The sequence below is a fragment of the Ascaphus truei genome, chromosome 15 (genome assembly GCF_040206685.1).
Source record: "Ascaphus truei isolate aAscTru1 chromosome 15, aAscTru1.hap1, whole genome shotgun sequence".
NCBI classification, from domain to species: Eukaryota; Metazoa; Chordata; class Amphibia; order Anura; family Ascaphidae; genus Ascaphus; species Ascaphus truei.
The window spans coordinates 44995121-45019753 of NC_134497.1; the positions used below are offsets into that span (position 1 = coordinate 44995121).

A 24633-nucleotide genomic window follows, 5' to 3' on the forward strand; every position below is an offset into this window, starting at 1 on the left:
CCCGCTCCCCTTTCTCCCCCCCCCGCTCCCCTTTCTCCCCCCCCGCTCCCCTTTCTCCCCCCCCGCTCCCCTTTCTCCCCCGCCCGCTCCCCTTTCTCCCCCCCGCTCCCCTTTCTCCCACTCCCCTTTCTCCCCACTCCCCGCTCCCCTTTCCCCCCCCCCGCTCCCCTTTCTCCCCCCCCCGCTCCCCTTTCTCCCCCCCGCTCCCCTTTCTCCCCCCCCCCGCTCCCCTTTCTCCCCACTCCCCGCTCCCCTTTCTCCCCCCCCCCGCTCCCCTTTCTCCCCCCCCCCTCTCCCCTTTCTCCCCCCCGCTCCCCTTTCTCCCCCCCGCTCCCCTTTCTCCCCCCCACTCCCCTTTCTCCCCACTCCCCGCTCCCCTTTCTCCCCACTCCCCTTTCTCCCCACTCCCCGCTCCCCTTTCTCCCCCCCCGCTCCCCTTTCTCCCCCCCTGCTCCCCTTTCTCCCCCCCCCGCTCCCCTTTCTCCCCCCCCCCCGCTCCCCTTTCTCCCCCCCCCCCCGCTCCCCTTTCTCCCCCCCCCCGCTCCCCTTTCTCCCCCCCCCGCTCCCCTTTCTCCCCCCTCCCCTTTCTCCCCCCCCCCCGCTCCCCTTTCTCCCCCCCCCGCTCCCCTTTCTCCCCCCCCCCCGCTCCCCTTTCTCCCCCCCCCGCTCCCCTTTCTCCCCCCCCCCGCTCCCCTTTCTCCCCCCCCCCCGCTCCCCTTTCTCCCCCCCCCGCTCCCCTTTCTCCCCCCCCCCGCTCCCCTTTCTCCCCCCCGCTCCCCTTTCTCCCCCCCCCGCTCCCCTTTCTCCCCCCCCCCCGCTCCCCTTTCTCCCCCCCCCCCCCGCTCCCCTTTCTCCCCCCCCCGCTCCCCTTTCTCCCCCCCCCCCCGCTCCCCTTTCTCCCCCCCCCGCTCACCTTTCTCCCCCCCCCGCTCACCTTTCTCCCCCCCCGCTCCCCTTTCCCCCCCCGCTCCCCTTTCTCCCCCCCCTCCCCTTTCTCTCCCCCCCCCGCTCCCCTTTCTCCCCCCCCCGCTCCCCTTTCTCCCCACTCCCCGCTCCCCTTTCTCCCCACTCCCCTTTCTCCCCACTCCCCCCCCCGCCACTCCCCGCTCCCCTTTCTCCCCCCCCGCTCCCCTTTCTCCCCCCCCCGCTCCCCTTTCTCCCCCCCCCCGCTCCCCTTTCTCCCCACTCCCCGCTCCCCTTTCTCCCCGCTCCCCTTTCTCCCCGCTCCCCTTTCTCCCCGCTCCCCTTTCTCCCCCCCCGCTCCCCTTTCTCCCCCCCCGCTCCCCTTTCTCCCCCCCCCCGCTCCCCTTTCTCCCCCCCCCGCTCCCCTTTCTCCCCCCCCGCTCCCCTTTCTCCCCCCCCCCCGCTCCCCTTTCTCCCCCCCCCGCTCCCCTTTCTCCCCCCCCCCCGCTCCCCTTTCTCCCACCCCCCCGCTCCCCTTTCTCCCCCCCCCGCTCCCCTTTCTCCCCCCCCCCGCTCCCCTTTCTCCCCCCCCGCTCCCCTTTCTCCCCCCCCCGCTCCCCTTTCTCCCCCCCGCTCCCCTTTCTCCCCCCCCGCTCCCCTTTCTCCCCCCCCCCCGCTCCCCTTTCTCCCCCCCCCCCCCCGCTCCCCTTTCTCCCCCCCCCCGCTCCCCTTTCTCCCCCCCCCCGCTCCCCTTTCTCCCCCCCCGCTCCCTTTCTCCCCCCCCCGCTCCCCTTTCTCCCCCCCCCCGCTCCCCTTTCTCCCCCCCCCCCGCTCCCCTTTCTCCCCCCCCCCGCTCCCCTTTCTCCCCCCCCCCGCTCCCCTTTCTCCCCCCCCGCTCCCCTTTCTCCCCCCCCGCTCCCCTTTCTCCCCCCCCCCCCGCTCCCCTTTCTCCCCCCCCCGCTCACCTTTCTCCCCCCCCGCTCCCCTTTCCCCCCCGCTCCCCTTTCTCCCCCCCCCTCCCCTTTCTCCCCCCCCTCCCCTTTCTCCCCCCCCCTCCCCTTTCTCCCCCCCCCGCTCCCCTTTCTCCCCCCCCCGCTCCCCTTTCTCCCCACTCCCCGCTCCCCTTTCTCCCCACTCCCCTTTCTCCCCACTCCCCCCCCCGCCACTCCCCGCTCCCTTTCTCCCCACCCCCGCTCCCCTTTCTCCCCCCCCCGCTCCCCTTTCTCCCCCCTCCCCGCTCCCCTTTCTCCCCACCCCGCTCCCCTTTCTCCCCCGCTCCCCTTTCTCCCCGCTCCCCTTTCTCCCCGCTCCCCTTTCTCCTCCCCCCCCCCCTCTCCCCCCCCCCCCGCTCCCCTTTCTCCCCCCCCCCCCGCTCCCCTTTCTCCCCCCCCCGCTCCCCTTTCTCCCCCTCCCCGCTCCCCTTTCTCCCCCTCCCCGCTCCCCTTTCTCCCCCCCCGCTCCCTTTCTCCCCCCCGCTCCCCTTCTCCCCCCCCGCTCCCCTTTCTCCCCTTTCTCCCTCCCCGCTCCCCTTCTCCCCCCCGCTCCCCTTTATCCCCCCCCCGCTCCCCTTTCCCCCCCCCCGCTCCCTTTCCCCCCCCCGCTCCCCTTTCTCCCCCCCCGGCTCCCCTTTCTCCCCCCCCGCTCCCCTTTCTCCCCCCCCCGCTCCCCTTTCTCCCACTCACCTTTCTCCCCACTCCCCTTTCTCCCCACTCCCCCCCGCCACTCCCGCTCCCCTTTCTCCCGCTCCCCTTTCTCCCCACGCCACTCCCCGCTCCCCTTTCTCCCCACGCCACTCCCCGCTCCCCTTTCTCCCCACTCCCCTCCCCGCTCCCCTTTCTCCCCACTCCCCTTTCTCCCCACTCCCCACTCCCCCCCCGCCACTCCCCGCTCCCCTTTCTCCCCACTCCCCGCTCCCCTTTTCTCCCCACTCCCCTTTCTCCCCACTCCCCACTCCCCCCCGCCACTCCCCTTTCTCCCCCCCGCCGCTCCCCTTTCTCCCCCCCGCCCTCTGCTCCCCTTTCTCCCCCCCGCCCTCTGCTCCCCTTTCTCCCCCCCGCCCTCTGCTCCCCTTTCTCCCCCCCGCCCTCTGCTCCCCTTTCTCCCCCCCGCCCTCTGCTCCCCTTTCCCCCCCCGCCCTCTGCTCCCCTTTCCCCCCCCGCCCTCTGCTCCCCTTTCCCCCCCCCGCCCTCTGCTCCCCTTTCCCCCCCCCCGCCCTCTGCTCCCCTTTCCCCCCCCCGCCCTCTGCTCCCCTTTCCCCCCCCCCGCCCTCTGCTCCCCTTTCCCCCCCCCCGCCCTCTGCTCCCCTTTCCCCCCCCCCCGCCCTCTGCTCCCCTTTCCCCCCCCCCGCCCTCTGCTCCCCTTCCCCCCCCCCCGCCCTCTGCTCCCCTTTCCCCCCGCCCTCCGCTCCCCTTTCCCCCCGCCCCCCTTTCCCCCCGCCCCCCTTTCCCCCCACTCCCCACTCCCCTTTCTCCCCCCCCCGCCACTCCCCTTTCTCCCCCCGCCACTCCCCTTTCTCCCCCCCGCCCTCTGCTCCCCTTTCCCCCCGCCCTCTGCTCCCCTTTCCCCCGCCCTCTGCTCCCCTTTCCCCCCGCCCTCTGCTCCCCTTTCCAACCGCCCTCCGCTCCCCTTTCCCCCCGCCCTCCGCTCCCCTTTCCCCCGCCCTCCGCTCCCCTTTCCCCCCGCCCTCCGCTCCCCTTTCCCCCCGCCCTCCGCTCCCCTTTCCCCCCGCCCTCCGCTCCCCTTTCCCCCCGCCCTCCGCTCCCCTTTCCCCCCGCCAACATCACTGACCCACCGCCTCACACCCTAGCAGGACCCCCACTCACAGACAGCACTCACAACCCACGCGCCACCTGCCGCCTCACACCCTAGCAGGACCCCCACTCACAGACAGCACTCACAACCCACGCGCCACCTGCCGCCTCACACCCTAGCAGGACCCCCACTCACAGACAGCACTCACAACCCACGCGCCACCTGCCGCCTCACACCCTAGCAGGACACACGCCTCACATTTTTACATCTGTTATGTCACCAAAATATACATTGTACTGTGGTGTGTTTACTACCTATTACGCATTTACATCCCGGGCAACGCCGGGTCTCTCAGCTAGTATTGAATAAAAATGGAGATTCCTTACCAGGCAGACCAGGAGTCCAAGACCACGCAGCAAGAACCGAGACAGCACTCAGATTGATATCAAATATAGATGTATTGAAAAAAGGCACATACAACCGACGTTTCGGTCCTGAAACAGGACCTTTCTCAAGGAGTGCTCACCCTTAAGTGACCAAAACCACCATTATATACCCACATGCAACACCATTAGCAAACAGTGATAGGTTAACAACCTGCCCCTCCTCTCTGGATCAGCTGGAACCAACTAAACACAAAACGATCTAAATGACATCATTGCTATGCAACCTATAAGACCCGGAGTGTCTGTATGGGGGGACCCTTAAAGCAGAAGCCCGTGAGCATGCGCAGGTGTGCAATGTCAGGCGCGAGTGTAAATGTATAGACCCATGCGCCGAGATACAGCGTCTAGTATCGTCATAGCGATACCACAAAAGGGGGGGGACCATCGCGCATATGTGTACTAATATGCCAAAGCACGGAGCGCGAGAGAGCGACACCATTGCGCATGCGTACAGGGACGGAATATGAGCGTCTCAAGTTGCCATGGCGATACAATACCGGGGCAGTCATTGCGCATGTATGCGCGGACAGTCTGAAACACGGAGAGCGCGAGTGGAAGCCCATTGCGCATGCGTGCAGGTATAGCATGTAAAAGCCAGAATAACTGGTAGAGTATGAACGCAGCTTAAACGCACAGCCTAAGGGTAAACTGAAAACATTAATGAGCATGAGATAATGCATCCTGAGGGGGCACAATACAGTGTGATCACCAAAGTGCTGAATAAAGATAAAAAGCAATATATAAAAACCATGAGTGTGTAGTGTGTATCTCGGCGCATGGGTCTATACATATACACTCGCGCCTGACATTTCACACCTGCGCATGCTCACGGGCTTCTGCTTTAAGGGTTCCCCCATACAGACACTCCGGGTCTTATAGATTGCATAGCAATGATGTCATTTAGATCGTTTTGTGTATAGTTGCTTTCAGCTGATCCAGAGAGGAGGGGCAGGTTGTTAACCTATCACTGTTTGCTAATGGTGTTGCATGTGGGTATATAATGGTGGTTTTGGTCACTTAAGGGTGAGCACTCCCTTGAGAAAGGTCCTGTTTCAGGACCGAAACGTCGGTTGTATGTGCCTTTTTTCAATACATCTATATTTGATATCAATCTGAGTGCTGTCTCGGTTCTTGCTGCGTGGTCTTGGACTCCTGGTCTGCCTGGTAAGGAATCTCCATATATATATATATATATATATATATATATATATATATATATATATATATACAACAAGAAAAGAAAGCGCCCGATCCTAGTGCAGCATGAAAAAATACAATTTAATAAAAATGAATATGAATAAAACCAACAAATGCGAACTCACAAACACAGGATAAATAAATGCATATAATGAGTATACTCATTCGCCAACCGCCCACGTTGTGCCTTGGATGGCGCGCCCTCTCTCTGTCTGGGTTTTCTCAGCTCTGCTGAACCGACATCCAGCAGGGGATACAGGAAAAAGCTCACCACAATGTGACCCGGAAGTCCTCCACAATGTTAGTGTATCCGGATATGAGGTCTGTAGTCCGTGACCCCGCGATGCAGGGGCTGATCAGAGAAGTCTCTCTGCACTCCCAAAGGCAGTCCGTAATGAGGTGGGCAGTGAGGATAGAGTCAAAATATATATCACAGTGTGACAGCAGCTAAAAAACGCTCTTCTCTACGCGTTTCTTCACATAAAGTGATTTCATCAGGAGATATCTGACCAGTCTATGTCAGAACATATTTATAGTGATGAGTCAATCAACCACTTGGTAGCTTAATTAGTATAAACACATGTGTGATGACAATTAAAGGAACAAACATTAATTGAAGACAATGAGTGTCCTGTTCATAGTGCACAACACCTTGCAATATCAATTAGTTATATAATTAAAAATTGGCAGATCCATGTTATCAAATGCCTAAAACAAGTGTAAACATGTAGTATATATAAACAATATTGCATGAATATACTATTATGATAAAATTCATTCAGGACTGCATTCAATATATTTATGGGTGTGTGAGTACTAAGAAATAATCACCAATTTATACATACACCCAATAATGATTACTGAGAACTCAATTGGATATCCTTATTAGTGGGAATACTTGCAGCCCTGAATGTTCTCATCTATGTCAGATTGATGAATGCACAGATAAAACAATGATGTGTTCTTATTTAGAATCCTAATTGTCTGGATTCCCTAACCAACCTGTGTCAGTATATATGGGACCTCAGACATGGGCTAATAGGATCTACAGCATGATAATTAATGAATATTCATTTAGAAGAAATGAATAACCTGGAGGAAATAATTGGGGATGTGGATGTAAATCAATTATTGGATAGTTAAATGATTATATAAATGTATATATGAGTGAACTGAGGCGATAAACTTTGACCTCTGTATGTGTGTCTAATATATTGTTATATTGGAGAACTCAAGGATACATTAGTTATATAGGATTGGCAAAGAACCAGGAGAACTGCAGACTGGAACCTTGTATCCCACAGTCACCTGTATATCAAAATGGGAAGCAAATGCATCATAGCACCTGTGTCTCCACTGGCCAAGGAAAATAAAGAAGTGAATGAATAATAAAGAGTTATGTGAATATTAAATAAATTAAAATAAGTGTGTTATGGGTGATACTTAAACGTGATTGTGATCTTCATTGTGCTTGTTTGTGACTACTTAAATGGAATAAACATATACGAATACATGAATGTATTTCTAATGTGTGTGCTTAATGGTCAATGTCTAGTGTATATATTAAAAATCTAATTTATCTAACTATTTATGATAAGAATCATTAACCAATATGATTGTGAATGACTAATACTCAATGTGTCTATAATGTTTAAATCATGAAGAACTGAATGACCAAAAGGACACTCCCTGAGACAGATACAGTATGGAGGGAACATGACAAGCATGTTCAGACCCAGACCTCCACTTCAAGATCTTATAGGAATGAACCCTCAGATGACTGTACTTATATCAATGCAGTCATTTAACCCAGATGGACTAAGTGTATTTAAAACATAAATCCAATATGTTTCACGAAGGTTTAGGCTTTTGTGTCTGTCACCACTTAATATAGTGGATTTTATATGTTCTATCCCCAGTATTCTAAGTGTTGCTGGGTCTTTGTTGTGTTTTAATGAGTAGTGACGTGACAGACTATGAGTTTGTAGCCCATGGATTATGTTTCTACGATGTTCTAAGAACCTAGTACTCAGGGCTCTTGCTGTACGGCCAATGTATTGTAGCCCACACGGGCACATGATGGCATAAACCACAAAACTGGTTAGACAATTGATATGACCCAGAATCGAATGGGTGGATCCATTGGAAGCAGAAATGATGGAATTGGATGTTTTTAGATGTTTGCATGTAATACACCTACTTCGTTTGCACTGAAAATTACCATTCTTTTGATTTTTACTTTCACAGATGACTGATGTACTTTTTAGTCTAGTAGGTGCTAGAATGGATTTTATATTCCTAGCTTTTTTTAAAACCACTGGTGGCCTATTAGGTAATTTGTTTCCAATTATTGGATCGTTCTGCAATATGTTCCAATGGGAATTTAATATAGATTTTATTTTGGAAAATGAGTTGTTATATTGGGTTATAAATTAAGGTATCTCAAATGTTCCTAATTTACTATCCACTATTTTACCCCTATCAAATTTGGATTTGCTCTTTTGTAATAAATCCAATCTATTTAAAGTCCCTACCTGTTGAAATGTGTCAATGATTACACTCTTGTCATATCCTTTGTTGATAAATTTATTGGCTAGAATATCCCCCTGGGTCAGGTAATCCGAGTCTAGAGAACAATTTCTCCGGACCCTTAGAAACTGACCACGGGGGATATTTTCAAGCCATTTGCCATAATGATTGCTGTTATTATGAATATATCCATTGGCGGATACCTTTTTGAAAAATGTTTTCGTGAGGATATTATTCATATGGTCTATACTGAATTCCAAATCTAAAAAGGTGATAAGGGACCTATTCATTTCAAAGGTGAATGTCAACCCCATGGTGTTAATATTGAATTTGGAAAGAATATCCATTAGATCCTGTTCTTGACCATCCCATATGAATATTAGGTCGTCAATGAAACGCCCATAGAACACGAGTCCCGCCCCCAGCCTGGCATTATCCCACACATGGATACTCTCCCACAGACCCATGTATAGGTTTGCGTAGCTGGGGGCAAATCTCGTGCCCATGGCCGTTCCACAGACTTGGAGATAATATTGGTCTTCGAACAGGAAATAATTGTGTTCTAGAATGAATCGTATCGCCCTTACAATGAATTCCCTTTGTAGAAGTTCCAGTTTAGTATCAGTCTCTAAGAATGTGTAAATGGCTTGTATACCATTCTCATGGTCAATACACGTGTAAAGAGATGATACATCACACGTGGCCCATATGTATGTCGACTTCCAGGGGATGTTGGAAATGAGGTCAATGACGTGCAGCGAGTCCCTAATGTGTGACCTCAATTCTGCCACAATTGGTTGTAAATAATAATCCACATATTGGGACACGCTGGACGTCCTTGACTCCACACCCGATACTATGGGCCTTCCTGGGGGTGCTTTGAGATTCTTATGAATTTTAGGTATGTGGTAAAAAACCGGAGTCCGTGGATGACGTTTGAATAGGAAATCAAATTCTGATCTACTAATTACATTTTGTGCCTGGGCATCTAACAATAGTGCCTTTAGCTGTGTTTGGAATTCAATTAAAGGATCCTCTTTTAACTTAATATAGAAAGTTTCATTGTCTAGTTGGCGTTTGGCTTCAAATATGTATGTATCCCTATTCTGCAAAACTATTCCACCCCCTTTGTCTGCCTGTCTGATAACTACAGTTTGATTTTTACTTAGTTCGTCCAAAGCTTGTTGTTCGTTTGGATGTAGATTTTTACGTTTTAATGTAGGTTTTATTGGAAGATAAACAGGAACCAAGGCATTCAGAAATTGATAATAAAAAGGCCACATGTGGTTGTGACGATAGTGAGGGTTTGGCCCGGGATTAACGGGGTTACTCCCCAAGGGCCCCCCTCTACCCTCGCCAGGGAGACAAGGGGTTAACTGGGCTGAGGCCCAGAACTATGACTTAACCCTTGTTAAATAACATGAAAATGCTTATTCCCCTGTGTAAATGATGTTGTTGCTGGATCAGGGTCTGCATAACCCACCCACTGGGACTTAAGGGGTTAATATTATATGCAGTGCTGAATAAACTGTTACCTGAAAACTGGTAATTTGGTAACTGAGTAAGCCAGGACCCTGAGCCTTGGGGTACAGCCTCCGGGTCACCCCCCAAGTACACACATATTAAAAATATAACTTTGTCATAAGAGGGACATATATTTTTGATAAAGTGACTTTTTGCAGTTTTTGAAATACACAGGCAGAATGCTAATAATGGTGTGCTAATGTACAGGCAGAATGCCTGTCTTTGTAATGCGTAAGGAGCCAAATGGTGCCTCATATGAGTATTCACTGGAAGTGTATATCAACAGAGAGGTGTGATACATCGCCCTGATCAATAGGTAACTGACCTAATTGGTTATGCGAAAAGCAAAAGCCCACTTCAAAAGGTTTATTGACGTGGCCAGTAGGATGCTAAATAGGATATCCTGCTAGATTTGAGCCTGGCTTCCCAGGGGAATTGTTTATGCGGGAAGCAGGCAAAAGGAAGGGAAGGGTTTGTTATTCACACCTTCCAGCAAAAGGTATTCCCCAACAGGATATCAAAAGTGAGTAACTTTATTAAATATAAGGATACTATGAGATGTCCTTGGCTGAACCGGCTAAGAATTACATAAGTGTATTGGCGAGAGTAAGCCGATCTTGGGAAGTCTAAACATTGAATATGTAACTGCTGCTAAATGCCAGATATTAATATCTCTATTAATGTTCATATTAGAATGTAATTTTTGGTCTTCCTACGCGCGTCAGGTGTCCCAGAATGCAGTAATATATCTCACCTGACGGTATGTATTACGGAGCGGAAGTTATGCAATGATTTGCAGTAAATATGAACTTTTGGTTAAGTCTGAGACCCCCCAGAGTTCTACTGAAGATGTGCCAGCTAGCAGGGGGGCCTGTCCTAAAATGTGTTCCCCCACCAAAGATTGGCTGGAGATAATTGCAAACCAATCCCAGGGTCTTAATGTTACAGATAGAGGGACAAAGGGTTTATAACCTGCTGTTTCCCATCTATCCTTTGTCTTCGTTTGCTGAATGATTTCCTGATTGCTGGATGAAACTGCCAGTTCAGATGGGACTGTTTTCATTATTTTCATCTTTTACGTAAGTGTCTATATTTTGCCTGTTATTGTATAATCTGTTGTGTTCACCTTTATCAAGGAATAAAATCACTTTATTATATCTTAAGTCTCGTCCCAGTTCAAACCCAGGTATATATATATTTATATATATCATTTTTGGTGTAAAATTACAGCCTGTCGCAAGCTACCGTGACAGGCTTGTAATTAACTGGTGGCAGCGGTGGGATTGAACTGGACCTGGATTACAGTATTCTGCGGGGTACTGTGATCCAGTGGGAACTTGATGGTAATTGCAAGTTCCTGGGACTAAAGATATTGAACACACAGTGTACAACATATAACACAAGATATGGCACCTCCTCACTGTTCCCCTACTTGTGAGAAGCATTTCCTCCAGAACCAAAGTGCCGGCCATCCGTCTGACTGGAGCCGGGCACTGAGACCGGAGTAGTGCATCAAGTCGGCGCGGGGACCAGCAGCCAGCAAGGCTGAGAGAGAGACAGCAATCGGTGAGCATGAAACCCGGCAGGCTGAGCAAAGATCCACAGCTGCAGCTGCTGTAACCATCACACCGCCCGGAGAGCAGGGAAGGGACCCAGCTCCGGGACGGCAGAGACTTGTGGAGGGAGCGGGTGGTCTTGGAAACCACGGCAGTCTTGCACCAGGAGAGGTATTGGCCGCTGCGGCGGCCAGTCCATTTTTCCCAGAATTGCTGGCCCTGTTGTTGGCGCAGGAAGAGATGTCCCAAGCAGAGCGGCTCGAGCAGCTGAAGCTGGCGATGATCCGACTCGCTTATCCCCTCCCAGAGCCCGGCGCTCCAGCAACTCCGCTCTGGACTCCATTGCCCCTTGCTGGGGTTAGTCCACCGGCGGCGGAGAAGCCCTGGAATGAGCCCGGCGCTCAGGCAACTCCGCTCTGGACTCCGTTGCCCCTTGCTGGGGTTAGTCCACTGGTGGCGGAGAAGCACCGGCAGTCGCTGCGGCACTGCCAACAAATGGGCCACAATAATGCCCAGTGCGCTGACCGTGCGCGGTCAGGCGAAGAAGCCCCTCAGGGCCAACACTCACGAGCTGCGGAAAAGATGACCCAGTTAGCGGCATCCTCTGATGGCTCCCGCCCAGCCAGGGCGACAACCCTCCGCGGGACGTCTCCTGGAGAACCTGGACGGGCTGCATCAGCAACAGCGGCGGAGAGCAGCGGCCATCCACCTGATCCCGGCGGAGAACCAGCGGCGGCGGCAGAGAAGACGCCGCCACTCCGGCATCCTGCCGGCGGCAGTTTTATTTGGGGGGAGGGACAGGGTTTGCGGGAGGGGGTTATTTTACCAAGTTTGCATGGAGCTGAGTTCCTCCACAAAGACCTGGGACCCTTGCCCTGCACCGTTTTACCTGTACCCAACCCGGGCGCTGTTGCGGCAGCGGCCCGGCGCTGCCCAGCCCAGATGGGGCCGGCGGCGGCCGCTCCAGTCCCCCTGCAATTGGGACCAACGAAGGCGGCGGTCTCTGCGGGGACCAGCAAGGTAAGCCAGACCAAGTCGCAGACTGACTCTGACTTATGTTTCCCTATGACTGTACCCTGTTGTTTCACTATAGGGGTGACTGGGGGGTGGCAGGAGATAGGGGTACCAGGGGACGGGAAGGAAGGGCAGCAAGTGAGCCAGCCAGATTTCCCCATTACCTTGGCGGAGCGGCAAGGGGACCCTCAGTTAAGAGTCCCACTGTTGCAGCCTTGCTATGGGCTGGAGGTATCCGGGGTTGTGGCAAAGTTAGACCACCCCCAGATCACCTGCCAGCCAGGAGCTAAGGTGGGTGCATCTGCACCAGCAACCCTGAGCTCACCTCCGGTAATGGGGGCACAGCTTCAGGGAGAGGGGCTCGCCCCGTTAGCACCCAGCTCTAGGGTAGGATTGCCTGGGAGAGGGTTGGGTGGGCCAGTGGGAACCGGGGAGGGAAGGCAGCAAGTGAGCCAGCCAGATTTCCCCATTACCTTGGCGGAGCGGCAAGGGGACCCTCAGTTAAGAGTCCCACTGTTGCAGCCTTGCTATGGGCTGGAGGTGTTTGGGGTTGTGGCAAAGTTAGACCACCCCCAGATCACCTGCCAGCCAGGAGCTAAGGTGGGTGCATCTGCACCAGCAACCCTGAGCTCATCCCCGGTAATGGGGGGACAGTGTCAGGGAGAGGGCCTCACTCAGGTGTCCCTAGGACCCAGGTTAGGATTAGTTAGGGAGAAGCGGAGTGAGGGGAGGCTGCAGGTAGGTAGCCAGCATCAGTTCTCAGGGGAGGGGAAGGAAGGGCAGCTTGTAGGGCCGCCAGGCTTCCCCATTACCTGGGCAGAGCAGCAAGGGGACTCTCAGTTAAGAGCCCCACTGTTGCAGCCTTGCTATGGGCTGGAGGTACCAGGGGTTGTGGCACAGTTAGACCACCCCCAGATTACCTGCCAGCCAGGAGCTAAGGTGGGTGCATCTGCACCCGCAACCCTGAGCTCACCTCCGGTAATGGGGGCACAGCTTCAGGGAGAGGGGCTAGCCCCGTTAGCACCCAGCTCTAGGGTAGGATCGCCTGGGAGAGGGTTGGGTGGGCCAGTGGGAACCGGGGAGGGAAGGCAGCAAGTGAGCCAGCCAGTTGTCCCCATTACCCTGGCAAAGCCTCAGGGGGTGTCTCAGATCAGCAACCCCCTGTTGCAGCCTAGCTATGGGCTGGGGGTATCATGGGCAGGGGCCAGTTTGCGCCACCCCAGAGATACCTGCCAGCCAAGAGCTGAGGCGGTTGCATCTGGAGAGATGCCCCTGGGCTCATCCCCGGTAATGGGGGGACAGTGTCAGGGAGAGGGCCCCACTCAGGTGTCCCTAGGGTCCAGGCTAGGATTAGCTAGGGAGAAGCGGAGTGAGGGGAGGCTGCAAGTAGGTAGCCCGCAGCAGATCTCAGTGAGAGAAGGAGGGCTAGTGGTAGCCAGGGAGGGAAAGCATCAGGTAGTGACGCTAGAGTTTCCCGTTACCCTGGCAGAGCCCCAGGGGGTTTCTCAGATCAGCAACCCCCTGTTGCAGCCTGGCTATGGGCTGGGGGTATCATGGGCAGTGGCCAGTTTTTGCCACCCCAGGGATACCTGCCAGCCAAGCGCTAAGTCGGTTGCATCTGGAGAGGTGCCCCTGAGCTCATCCCTGGTAAGGGGGAGACAAGGTCAGGGAGGTGGGTGCACTCAGGTAGTTCCAGGGTCTGGGGTAGGATTGCCCAGGGAGGAGAGGAGTGCAGGTGGGCTGCAGGGAGGTAAGCAGCAGGCTGAGGTGCTGGGCCTAGGGGAGGCTAGGCAGGGAGGCACCGTGGAGCAGGGGGAGATAGGAGGTCAGTGGGGTGTTAGGCAGCTGGCAGAAGCTAGGGATTGGCTAGGTAGGCAGAAAGTCCCTTGCTCTGACGGGCCAGGAGTGACCCCCCTGACAGATTCCCCAGGGTTCCCAAAGGAGGGGCTGTGGGTAGATAGGCAGCCAGGGAGGAGAGTCAGGAGTATGGCGAAGCAGCTACAGGGTGGCACAGAGCCAGGGCAGGTAGGGTCCCTACAGAATAGTGACATAGCCCTTTCCCAGACTTGGTTGACAGGGAAGCGACGGTCTGTGCTGGATAGCTGGTCTCCTGCAGAGCCAGAGACATGCCAGTCTCTGGGCAGTGTGCAGCCTGGACTGCACAGGAGCCCCTTTCACCATGGACTTGGTTCCCAAGGCACTGGGTGGGGGGCAGAGGGAGGCCAAGGAGAATGCCCGGCGTTGCAGGATCTGGACTTTACCATCCACGGTGTACTGGTCAATGCCGGAGGACAATTTTGCCAGGCCAATCCCTCAGGACGTATTGAGGGCGTCAAGGGCGCCAGTGGTACCCCAGTGCCTGGGGGAGGCGACTGGGGCACCAGGGCCCCATTGAGCCGGGGAGGTGTGACGATAGTGAGGGTTTGGCCCGGGATTAACGGGGTTACTCCCCAAGGGCCCCCCTCTACCCTCGCCAGGGAGACAAGGGGTTAACTGGGCTGAGGCCCAGAACTATGACTTAACCCTTGTTAAATAACATGAAAATGCTTATTCCCCTGTGTAAATGATGTTGTTGCTGGATCAGGGTCTGCATAACCCACCCACTGGGACTTAAGGGGTTAATCTTATATGCAGTGCTGAATAAACTGTTACCTGAAAACTGGTAATTTGGTAACTGAGTAAGCCAGGACCCTGAGCCTTGGGGTACAGCCTCCGGGTCACCCCCCAAGTACACACATATTAAAAATATAACTTTGTCATAAGAGGGACATATATTTTTGATAAAGTGACTTTTTGCAGTTTTTGAAATACACAGGCAGAATGCTAATAATGGTGTGCTAATGTACAGGCAGAATGCCTGTCTTTGTAATGCGTAAGGAGCCAAATGGTGCCTCATATGAGTATTCACTGGAAGTGTATATCAACAGAGAGGTGTGATACATCGCCCTGATCAATAGGTAACTGACCTAATTGGTTATGCGAAAAGCAAAAGCCCACTTCAAAAGGTTTATTGACGTGGCCAGTAGGATGCTAAATAGGATATCCTGCTAGATTTGAGCCTGGCTTCCCAGGGGAATTGTTTATGCGGGAAGCAGGCAAAAGGAAGGGAAGGGTTTGTTATTCACACCTTCCAGCAAAAGGTATTCCCCAACAGGATATCAAAAGTGAGTAACTTTATTAAATATAAGGATACTATGAGATGTCCTTGGCTGAACCGGCTAAGAATTACATAAGTGTATTGGCGAGAGTAAGCCGATCTTGGGAAGTCTAAACATTGAATATGTAACTGCTGCTAAATGCCAGATATTAATATCTCTATTAATGTTCATATTAGAATGTAATTTTTGGTCTTCCTACGAGCGTCAGGTGTCCCAGAATGCAGTAATATATCTCACCTGACGGTATGTATTACGGAGCGGAAGTTATGCAATGATTTGCAGTAAATATGAACTTTTGGTTAAGTCTGAGACCCCCCAGAGTTCTACTGCAGGTGTGCCAGCTAGCAGGGGGGCCTGTCCTAAAATGTGTTCCCCCACCAAAGATTGGCTGGAGATAATTGCAAACCAATCCCAGGGTCTTAATGTTACAGATAGAGGGACAAAGGGTTTATAACCTGCTGTTTCCCATCTATCCTTTGTCTTCGTTTGCTGAATGATTTCCTGATTGCTGGATGAAACTGCCAGTTCAGATGGGACTGTTTTCATTATTTTCATCTTTTACGTAAGTGTCTATATTTTGCCTGTTATTGTATAATCTGTTGTGTTCACCTTTATCAAGGAATAAAATCACTTTATTATATCTTAAGTCTCGTCCCAGTTCAAACCCAGGTATATATATATTTATATATATAGTTTTTGGTGTAAAATTACAGCCTGTCGCAAGCTCTCGTGACAGTGGTACTATACCAAAGACACAAAATAAGGATATAGCTAAACCATCATGTAGCAAAGACAAAAAATCTGGTTCTCATACAGCTTCTTTTTTAGAGATGGTGAGTCAACAAGAGGCATTAGAGAAAAAAGAAAAAACATATCCTCTTTGGAGCCACATACCGCCATCGACAACACCACGCAGAAAACGAGATATCGAGGAAGAAGAGGAGGGAAACAACAGCAAAGAAAGGAGACAAGCAGACTGAGACTTTTGACGCCAGAGAGTCACGGTATTTTCAATCTGTCCAGTTTTGTATTATCGGCACATCATGTGTCTCTACTGGCCAAGGGATTATCATTTGCACCTAGCAGCACACCAAATAAGTTTGATTTATTTGTTGATCTGAATAGATATATCAGAAAGGTCACTCTCATGAGACATTTTGCTATTAAAAGCAAAGAAAAAGAAGTGGTATTTAACACACAGGAATTAAATTGCATAAGAGCCATGGCATCTCAGATATCCATGCAGTCACAACATCTGGTGGAACAAACATCAACCAATATAAACCCAGAAGTCACGGACACACAAACTGAGTTAGATTTCAATCTATTTACTCAACATTCCGCATATATTCCAGATACACTGTCGGTCTCTGCAATTGAAGAGTCCATGGTAGAAACTGTTCCTCAGATCTTACATTCCCCCTTTGTCTCAAGATCCACCTTTTTTCCTTATTTGTCTAAAGGAGGATTCATAGACACATTTTACACTCTAGTCTTACGTGACTTTGAAACACTCTGTGAAGATACACCTACATTAAAACGTAAAAATCTACATCCAAACGAACAACAAGCTTTGGACGAACTAAGTAAAAATCAAACTGTAGTTATCAGACAGGCAGACAAAGGGGGTGGAATAGTTTTGCAGAATAGGGATACATACATATTTGAAGCCAAACGCCAACTAGACAATGAAACTTTCTATATTAAGTTAAAAGAGGATCCTTTAATTGAATTCCAAACACAGCTAAAGGCACTATTGTTAGATGCCCAGGCACAAAATTTAATTAGTAGATCAGAATTTGATTTCCTATTCAAACGTCATCCACGGACTCCGGTTTTTTACCACATACCTAAAATTCATAAGAATCTCAAAGCACCCCCAGGAAGGCCCATAGTATCGGGTGTGGAGTCAATGACGTCCAGCGTGTCCCAATATGTGGATTATTATTTACAACCAATTGTGGCAGAATTGAGGTCACACATTAGGGACTCGCTGCACGTCATTGACCTCATTTCCAACATCCCCTGGAAGTCGACATACATATGGGCCACGTGTGATGTATCATCTCTTTACACGTGTATTGACCATGAGAAAGGTATACAAGCCATTTACACATTCTTAGAGACTGATACTAAACTGGAACTTCTACAAAGGGAATTCATTGTAAGGGCGATACGATTCATTCTAGAACACAATTATTTCCTGTTCGAAGACCAATATTATCTCCAAGTCTGTGGAACGGCCATGGGCACGAGATTTGCCCCCAGCTACGCAAACCTATACATGGGTCTGTGGGAGAGTATCCATGTGTGGGATAATGCCAGGCTGGGGGCGGGACTCGTGTTCTATGGGTGTTTCATTGACGACCTAATATTCATATGGGATGGTCAAGAACAGGATCTAATGGATATTCTTTCCAAATTCAATATTAACACCATGGGGTTGACATTCACCTTTGAAATGAATAGGTCCCTTATCACCTTTTTAGATTTGGAATTCAGTATAGACCATATGAATAATATCCTCACGAAAACATTTTTCAAAAAGGTATCCGCCAATGGATATATTCATAATAACAGCAATCATTATGGCAAATGGCTTGAAAATATCCCCCGTGGTCAGTTTCTAAGGGTCCGGAGAAATTGTTCTCTAGACTCGGATTACCTGACCCAGGGGGATATTCTAGCCAATAAATTTATCAACAAAGGATATGACAAGAGTGTAATCATTGACACATTTCAACAGGTAGGGACTTTAAATAGATTGGATTTATTACAAAAGAGCAAATCCAAATTTGATAGGGGTAAAATAGTGGATAGTAAATTAGGAACATTTGAGATACCTTCATTTATAACCCAATATAACAACTCATTTTCCAAAATAAAATCTATATTAAATTCCCATTGGAACATATTGCAGAACGATCCAATAATTGGAAACAAATTACCTAATAGGCCACCAGTGGTTTTTAAAAAAGCTAGGAATATAAAATCCATTCTAGCACCTACTAGACTAAAAAGTACATCAGTCATCTGTGAAAGTAAAAATCAAAAGAATGGTAATTTTCAGTGCAAACGAAGTAGGTGTATTACATGCAAACATCTAAAAACATCCAATTCCATCATTTCTGCTTCCAATGGATCCACCCATTCGATTCTGGGTCATATCAATTGTCTAACCAGTTTTGTGGTTTATGCCATCATGTGCCCGTGTGGGCTACAATACATTGGCCGTACAGCAAGAGCCCTGAGTACTAGGTTCTTAGAACATCGTAGAAACATAATCCATGGGCTACAAACTCATAGTCTGTCACGTCACTACTCATTAAAACACAACAAAGACCCAGCAACACTTAGAATACTGGGGATAGAACATATAAAATCCACTTTATTAAGTGGTGACAGACACAAAAGCCTAAACCTTCGTGAAACATATTGGATTTATGTTTTAAATACACTTAGTCCATCTGGGTTAAATGACTGCATTGATATAAGTACAGTCATCTGAGGGTTCATTCCTATAAGATCTTGAAGTGGAGGTCTGGGTCTGAACATGCTTGTCATGTTCCCTCCATATCTGTCTCAGGGAGTGTCCTTTTGGTCATTCAGTTCTTCATGATTTAAACATTATAGACACATTGAGTATTAGTCATTCACAATCATATTGGTTAATGATTCTTATCATAAATAGTTAGATAAATTAGATTTTTAATATATACACTAGACATTGACCATTAAGCACGCACATTAGAAATACATTCATGTATTCGTATATGTTTATTCCATTTAAGTAGTCACAAACAAGCACAATGAAGATCACAATCACGTTTAAGTATCACCCATAACACACTTATTTTAATTTATTTAATATTCACATAACTCTTTATTATTCATTCACTTCTTTATTTTCCTTGGCCAGTGGAGACACAGGTGCTATGATGCATTTGCTTCCCATTTTGATATACAGGTGACTGTGGGATACAAGGTTCCAGTCTGCAGTTCTCCTGGTTCTTTGCCAATCCTATATAACTAATTTATCCTTGAGTTCTCCAATATAACAATATATTAGACACACATACAGAGGTCAAAGTTTATCGCCTCAGTTCACTCATATATACATTTATATAATCATTTAACTATCCAATAATTGATTTACATCCACATCCCCAATTATTTCCTCCAGGTTATTCATTCCTTCTAAATGAATATTTATTAATTATCATGCTATAGATCCTATTAGCCCATGTCTGAGGTCCCATATATACTGACACAGGTTGGTTAGGGAATCCAGACAATTAGGATTCTAAATAAGAACACATCATTGTTTTATCTGTGCATTCATCAATCTGACATAGATGAGAACATTCAGGGCTGCAAGTATTCCCACTAATAAGGATATCCAATTGAGTTCTCAGTAATCATTATTGGGTGTATGTATAAATTGGTGATTATTTCTTAGTACTCACACACCCATAAATATATTGAATGCAGTCCTGAATGAATTTTATCATAATAGTATATTCATGCAATATTGTTTATATATACTACATGTTTACACTTGTTTTAGGCATTTGATAACATTATGGATCTGCCAATTTTTAATTATATAACTAATTGATATTGCAAGGTGTTGTGCACTATGAACAGGACACTCATTGTCTTCAATTAATGTTTGTTCCTTTAATTGTCATCACACATGTGTTTATACTAATTAAGCTACCAAGTGGTTGATTGACTCATCACTATAAATATGTTCTGACATAGACTGGTCAGATATCTCCTGATGAAATCACTTTATGTGAAGAAACGCGTAGAGAAGAGCGTTTTTTAGCTGCTGTCACACTGTGATATATATTTTGACTCTATCCTCACTGCCCACCTCATTACGGACTGCCTTTGGGAGTGCAGAGAGACTTCTCTGATCAGCCCCTGCATCGCGGGGTCACGGACTACAGACCTCATATACGGATACACTAACATTGTGGAGGACTTCCGGGTCACATTGTGGTGAGCTTTTTCCTGTATCCCCTGCTGGATGTCGGTTCAGCAGAGCTGAGAAAACCCAGACAGAGAGAGGGCGCGCCATCCAAGGCACAACGTGGGCGGTTGGCGAATGAGTATACTCATTATATGCATTTATTTATCCTGTGTTTGTGAGTTCGCATTTGTTGGTTTTATTCATATTCATTTTTATTAAATTGTATTTTTTCATGCTGCACTAGGATCGGGCGCTTTCTTTTCTTGTTGTTCACAGATTTCTGGGAGTTCGTTGGTCCTTGATGAGAGCAGCCAGATCCTAGCATGGACCCTTGGTTTGGTTGATATATTTTTACATTTTTCACATTTTTTATTTTTATTTTTACCTTGACACACTTAGTGTCATTTTTTCTGTATTTTTCCATTCATCATTCATTTAGTATCATTCAGGAGGGATTCATTAGTGCAGTAGTCATAACTACCAACACATGCCATTTTATTATATTTGTATTGTTCACTGGCATATATTTGTGTTTACAGCAGCTTTTTAAACATTGGCACTCAGCATTTTATTATAACATATTGCATGTATTTTTATTAGTGTGAGTCAATCATCCATAATACTGTTGCATTCACTTTTGCCATTCACCTTTGCTATATCCATTTCATACAATCATTTGGTAATTAGTCTGATTTTACACCTGAGGAGCGCAGTCTATTCTTTGTTTGTTATATATATATATATATATATATATATATATATATATATATATATATATATATATATATATATATATATATATATATATATATATATACAGTATATATATATATATATATATATAATCATAACGTAAGTATACATGTATCACAATGTTTATTGTCAATCAGTTTTTTTGTGGATCTGGGATCTTCCCTTATTCATAATTATCGCATATCCACTCATTAGCCAATGAAAACGCTAGCGTACGTATATTAAGCAAGTGTAGCCAACTAGTTGCCATGACTCCTGACGAAGCTTGACTAGCGAAATGCGTAGCGTCTGCGGGTTGCTGTGACATACCGTAGGACTCTGAGTCAGCCCCCATGGAAGGAAGCCTGCCGGGTCTGAGAACTCTGACACGGAGGCAAAGAAGGCAGTGGAGACCGGAGCTAAACGCGCACCAACCTTTTATGTGTCTGATTATATATGACACGATGTAAGTGTTCATTTTTAATGTTTATAAAGATTGTTATATTCATACAGTATTACACTATTGTTGGCCTTTCTGCTTGCATACTACAACGAATGGTGCCATCTGAGTGAGGTCACTACATTCAAGTGGAAACCTTTACCCACGTACACCAACACACCTGAGTCCAGTCATAGAACTACAGCTTTTTGAAATACATCTTTATTTCTAACACCATGTGAGTCTCCATTCATGAGAAACCTCTTCACACATTGCCAAATATTTGGTTTATAGACTTTATTTGCACAATGTTGTTTTTTATTTCTTTGCATACACAAATTTGACATCTGCGCTGCCCTACTTCTGAAAATGAAGTCAGGAGAGCGCCGCCATGTTGGTGTGCGCGCGCATGCGCAACAAGGTTAGCGCATGCGCAGAACGGGTCCCGATAGCTGGCAGCCATTAGAGGTGGCGCATGCGCAGTGAACAGAGCGAGCGGCGGCCATTAGGGGAATAGCTACGCAGGGGGACTACAACCCCCAGCAGCCACTGGGGCTGAAGGATCAGGAGGCACACAGCAGCCAATCGCAGGGCCAGATTTCCCTGCTCTCTGTCGATACATTTGGTGCGCTGCGAGCCACGCCAGTCGGAGCTGGGACACATGGAGGTGAGGGTGTGTGCAGGGTGTCAGTAGGCCCCTGCACTAGGCCAGAGATCCACTGATAGGCCCCAGCTAGGCTCCGACTCCCCTGTAAGTTTGTGGCTGCTTCAGGTTCAGGCCCCTTAGATAGGGACACTGCCCCATTATCAGATTAGTGTCAGGGATACAGAAGAACGCCGTGCAGCAGTTGCGGCCTGTGGTCTGGGACCAGACCACCACTGCATAAAGAGACTCTCCTCATGGTAGAACCCTCCAGCTGAACACCACCCCACGTGGAGGCGGAAGCCATCGCAGACAGCGTGGGACCAGACGGTTTCTCATCAGTCGGTGATACCAGCAGGTATCATACCGTCAACAAGTGCATTAACTATACCATCACACTGGGCAGCGTTGTCGCACACACATTGGGTGGGATGGCTCCCTTGGACACCAGGTGGTTAGGTGCTCAGGGCACCTCAGTAGTTTGGGGGAAACCTCACCAGGGTGTGGACTAGTGTTTGGGGATACTGTGTGGTTACGGCCGTGTGGGGCCTGTGTTATTTGGTGTTATATCATATGTGTTCAGTAAAACCTGTTACCCTATACAAACGGTGTACTTCTTATATTGTCCAGTGACTGGTTATCCAACACTGTTAGGATCCCTCATAGGTGGAGGCGTTGCCACCAAACGAACCAGTTTCACCCCAGGTTCCCTGCAGCGGAGTATCAGGCCACTGTGAGCCTACAGGTAACATGGCACCACACGTAGTCACCCTAGACACAGGGGAAAGAGGGGCTACATATACATAACCCCCCTGGTGGGATAAACCCCTACAATCCTACAGTGTACATGTAGGGTTGTTATTGTTATGATGCTCCTGTGATCCAGCCTGCTAGAGATATGTCACCTCCCCTATTGCCATGGTAGGCCAGAGCAGCCAGATCACACAAACGTAGCTGATGATCAGGCTGTGAAGATTGCTGCTACTTCGACATTGAAGGGGCTGTCTTCCTGTATGTACTCTGTATGTACTCTGCTGTACCCTTGTGGTTGCTATACATCACCCTCTGTGACCCCATCAAGTGAACTTGGACAAATCAATGTCGAAGTAGCAGCGGTATTCACAGCCTGATCATCAGCTACGTTTGTGTGATCTGGCTGCTCTGGCTTAATATCTGTAACATCAGTGTGGCTATTTTGTACATGTGTCCTATGTGGAGTTACTGTGTGTTTATCCTCTGCTAGGGAGGTATATTTTGTTCCGTTGGGTTCTTGTATCAGACCGACCGGTCAGAGTGCTGGGAGGCTTATTATTATTATATGCCTCTACACCTCTGTTATTACTTGATTGTTTATCTAGAATGTTATCAGAGGAACATTGTAGTGTATTATTTAGGTGTTCGCCTTATTCACTCCCATTTAGGGATACAGCTGACTGTTTTAATTAGTGAGTGTTTGTATGTGATGTTACTAATACATTTGATACTTTTGTATACCCGAGTGCTCTTGGTGGGATACTTTTTCTATTCTTTCGCTGACATATATTCATTATCCCCAGCACCGTCAGTAGTGTTTCATTATATACACTTTCATTATCTGATTTAGGTACTTGTTATTTCAGGATTTGTGTGACCAACTCCCACTGTCGCCCCCCCCCTCCTCATCCCACATGTGACCGGCTTCCACTGCCCCCCCCCTCATCCCACATGTGACAGACTCCCACTGCCCCCCCCCCCACCTCATCCCACGTGTGACCAACTCCCACGGCTCCCCCTCCTCATCCCACTGCCCCCCCCCCTCATCCCACATGTAACCGACTCCCACTGCCCCCCCACCTCATCCCACGTGTGACCAACTCCCACTGTACCCCCAACTTCATCCCACGTGTGACCGGTTGCCACTGTACACCCCCCCACCTCATCCCACGTGTGACCAGCGCCCACTGTCCCGTCCCCCCCAACCTCATCCCACGTGTGACCAGCGCCCACTGTCCCGCCCCCCCAACCTCATCCCACGTGTGACCAGCTCCCACTGTCCCGTCCCACCTCATCCCACATGTGACCGGCTCCCACTGTCCCTCCACCTCATCCCACGTGTGACCAGCTCCCACTATCACCCCAACCTCATCCCACGTGTGACCGGCTCCCACTGTCCCTCCACCTCATCCCACGTGTGACCGGCTCCCACTGTCCCCCACACCTCATCCCAGGTGTGACCGGCTCTCACTGTCCCTCCACCTCATCCCACGTGTGACCGTCTCCCGGTGTCCCCTCCACCGCATCCCACGTGTGACCGGCTCCCACCACATATTATAATATTCTTCCTGTTAGAGACTCACCCAGTGATAACTCCCGTGGGGGCACTTCCTGTCTGCTCTGACCACTTCCGGTCCCCGTGGTAATATCTCCCCCCCGGTAACAAAATCACAGCAGTGACACCACCAGTACGGCGGCTCAGTGAGATCAAACAGGAGAGATATGCAAAAGCCTCAAGCGGTTACCATGGAAACTGACACAGCAAGGGAGTGCTGATCAGGGAGTGGGATCTCTGGGAGGGAGTGGGATCTCTGTGGCTGTGGGGTGGATCTCTGTGGCTGTGAGGGGGGATCTCTGTGGCTGTGGGGGGGATCTCTGTGGCTGTGGGATCTCTGGCTGTGTGTGGGGGGATCTCTGTGGCTGTGGGGGGGGGGGTCTCTGTGGCTGTGAGGGGGGGATCTCTGTGGCTGTGAGGGGGGGGATCTCTGTGGCTGTGAGGGGGGGGATCTC

General features: G+C 49.6%; 1 protein-coding gene across 4 annotated transcripts in view; it reads right to left on the reverse strand.

Moving 5' to 3' along the window:
• The window catches only part of LOC142466904 (uncharacterized), a 65215-nt gene extending 40940 nt beyond the window's left edge, over nucleotides 1-24275 (reverse strand). For 2 of the 4 annotated variants that reach the window (XR_012788269.1, XM_075572498.1), the window contains exons 1-2: nucleotides 24207-24275; nucleotides 22467-22641 (exon numbers count right to left, since the gene is read on the reverse strand). The gene's annotated coding sequence lies outside the window, so the exon portion shown is untranslated. The remainder of the gene's footprint in view (nucleotides 1-22466; nucleotides 22642-24206) is intronic. The other 2 variants (XR_012788270.1, XM_075572499.1) reach the window with 1 other exon arrangement.
• Nucleotides 24276-24633: the final 358 nt, after the last annotated feature.